Genomic DNA, 3,352 nt, shown 5'->3' with positions numbered 1-3,352 from the left:
TGTGATCAAACCTATGCAAGAGATAAGTTTGACTCCATCATCTTGGGACTTAACGTTGTACTGTGGTCCATCCATCTTCATCAGTTTCATTCTTAGTACCACGAAGGGACTCCCAATCTTTTTCAGCTCTCCAGAATGCTTTCACTTTCTCACCTTCTTGTTCTCTCTCTTTCTCGATCTCATGAAAGAGTTGGGGGAGGAACACGACAAGGTAGATCCCTTTCTTCAGTCCGGTCATCTTTCCTGTCATCAGCCTGTCTCCAAGAGCTTGCTTCTTCTCGCTCTGATCTGAGAGGAGATTCTCTCCAGTCTCTATCATCTCTTAAATCCCTTCTTTCTCTCAGGTCTCTCAGATCACAACGATCATCTCTTTCCCGACGACGGTCATCCCTGTCTCTATCATCACGGCGACTTGAATCTCTCCAGCTTGAAGATTCTTCTGCTGGTCCTCTTCTCCAGCCACCTTCATCCCTGGGTCTTCTGAAGCGATCCTCCCAGTCCCCATCTCTGTCTCTGTCCCTTTCTCGGTCAGGGTCCTTGTTCTCCTCTCGATCTTGACTGTCTCTATCCTTCTCTTTGTCTCTTTCCCGTTCACGTTCTTCTGATGGTCTTGATTCTTGAGGTGGACCCCAACTCTCTTCTCTAGCCTTTTCTTTCTCTCTCCATCCACCTGGCTTGACAAATGGGATAGCTCAGTCGTTAAAAAGTGTGGTCAATTTTAGAGAAGGTACCAAGGAGTGCTGAGAAGATATGGTGAATTTCATTTTCTTTTCTTTTTTAAAATAGAACAATAAACACCTTTATTACATGAGCTATGAATGATGCTTTATTTGCCTTTCCGGGCTTTGATCTTCCTCAGATAGAACTCCAGCTCCTCGCCTTCTAGCACATAGCCGTCTGCTCGGCCACACTGGCCTGGTCTTGAAGCGATACAGGCAAGAAGCTTGCCCTGCTGGAACTGCTCCTCCAGAAGACTGCTGATTTTAGCGTTCTTTTTCCTTTCATCATATTTCTTTTGGATTTTCTTTGATCGTTTTTTGTTTAATATTTCTTCCTCTTCAGGAGTCAGCTTGGCCCCCTTCTTGCGGCCCAGGGGCAGCGCATAGTGAGACTCATACCACTGTCGGTATGGTGTGCTGTCAATAAGCACGATGCAGTTCTTCACCAGGGTCTTGGTGCGGAGCAGCTCGCTTTTGGATGCATTGTAGACAACATCAATGATCCTTGTTTTCCGAGTACAACACTCAGAACCCCAGGAAAAGTTCCCCACATCCAATCTTAGGGCACGTTACTTCTTGTTGCCTCCTCGGACTCGGACTGTGTGTATACGATGAGGGCCAATCTTCATGTTGGCAGCAGGCCGTCCCAGCTCATACTTCTGCTTCTTGTGGTAGGGCTTTCTCTTACCCCCGGTTTGCAGCGCTTGTGCCAGTTGTCTCAAGAGATGCCCATCGCTCGGCACTGGCTGGAAAGAGCGAATTTCATTTTCTTTTTTATTTTATTTTACAATATTATTCAGTTCTACAGCCACAGATTCCCTTGTTCTCTCCCTTCCTGCCCCCTCCCCTTCCCCCCAGCCCCCATTCCCACCTCCTCCAGATCAAGGTCTCCCCCCGAGGACTGGGATCAACCTGATAGACTCAGTCCAGGCAGGTCCAGTCCCTTCCTCCCAGATTGAGCCAAGTGACCCTGCATAAGTCCCAGGTTTCAAACAGTTAACTCATGCAACGAGGCCAGGACCTGGTACCACTGCCTAGGTGCCTCCCAAACAGATCAAGCCAATCGACTGTCTCACTTATTCAGAGGGCCTGATCCAGTTGGGGGCCCCTCAGCCTTTGGTTCATAGTTCATGTGTTTCCATTCGTTTGGTTATTTGTCCCTGTGCTTTATCCAACCTTGGTTTCAACAATTCTCGCTCATATAAACCCTCCTCTTTCTCACTAGTTAGACTCCCAGAGCTCCACCCAGGGCCTAGCATCCAGATTTCTCAGTCCTTAGATAAGGTTTCTGGCACAACTATTAGGGTCCAGTCATCCTTGTTCCACATCTAGCATCCTCCTATGAGTGAGTACATACCATACCACAAGAGCACTTGCTCAGCTATGTTCATATCAGCATTGTTTGTAATAGCCAAAACCTGGAAACAACCTAGATGCCCTTCAACTGAAGAATGGATAAATAAATTGTGGCACATATACACAATGGAATACTACTCAGCAGAGAAAAACAATGACATCATGAGGTTTGCAGACAAATGGATGGATCTAGAAAAAATTATCCTGAGTGAGGTAACCCAGATTCATTTTCAAATCGTGTATCAACACCGTATTTCATTAAATTATCTTTGTTGTCTTAGAAAATAGTTGTATCTGCTTTGAGTAAATGATCACAATTATGAGGCTTTTGACATGCACCAGATATTTCATTAAAATCATTCCCTCCAGAGGCTTTCTATGGTGTTGGTAATTTTGGGAGGAAAAACTCATTTTGTTTTTCCATGTTACTTGTGTTATTTCATTGAGATCTCCCCAATCTCAATTTCTATTGTTCTTCTTGCCTGGTTACCTTTTTTTCAAACATTTGTGTTTGCAGTTTCAGGAGGCAGACTAGGTTGTATACATTTGTGGTCATGCTTTCATCTATTAAACTGGTGCTCAAGGCTGTTCTTATTGCTCAGTACTGTTTGCAGCAACAGTCCCTATCCAGAAGGTAACCCATTCTAGTAACTGACTAGCACATGACTATAAACCAGACGCTTGTTCAGTACTGATTAGCTTAGGGAGTAAGGCAACAGGATGCTGATGTAGCTGTGTGCAACAATATACTGGTTATTTTGTCATGAGTGGACAAGGACATAAAAGAAAAAGAAGCATTCTCAGTGAGAGTGCTAAGTACTATTATTTGTTGGATGGGAAGAAAGGAGAAGTGAGAATTACTGAGGAAAAGTCAAAAAAAATGGGGAGAGGTGAAATTAGTGGGAGTTTGGTTAGTGGTATACTAAAAACAGGGTATGGATATGTACTCAGATATCATAAACCAGGCCAGCCTCTGTTCATTTGGAGGTGTAACAGTAAAAGGAGTGGGTATAGAAAAAAGGACAGGAAGGAAAACAATGAAAAACAAGGAGAGCAAAACTTTAAAAGATGTTAGCAGAAGGGGGCAGTATTGGCCTTCTACATTGACTTTCTGCAATATTTGTTTTGGTGAACAGAGAGGAGGGTGAAGTGTAAGATAATGAAATCACTGGCAGATAAATAATATCTGTAATGGGGAAAGAGAAGTGTGGATATGAGGAAATGTGATCACTTGAATATTATTTTGTCTTTTTGGTCTGTTGCTTCGTCTCTCCAGT

The 3,352-nt window shown here is 43.9% G+C and overlaps 1 pseudogene; it reads right to left on the bottom strand.

Annotated features, from left to right (window-relative positions):
- Nucleotides 1-782: 782 nt before the first annotated feature.
- On the bottom strand, nucleotides 783-1,452 carry LOC114701583 (annotated as a pseudogene).
- Nucleotides 1,453-3,352: the final 1,900 nt, after the last annotated feature.

This window comes from Peromyscus leucopus, chromosome 19 (assembly GCF_004664715.2).
Source record: "Peromyscus leucopus breed LL Stock chromosome 19, UCI_PerLeu_2.1, whole genome shotgun sequence".
Lineage (NCBI taxonomy): Eukaryota > Metazoa > Chordata > Mammalia > Rodentia > Cricetidae > Peromyscus > Peromyscus leucopus.
This window is presented reverse-complemented; position numbering and strand designations above follow the sequence as displayed.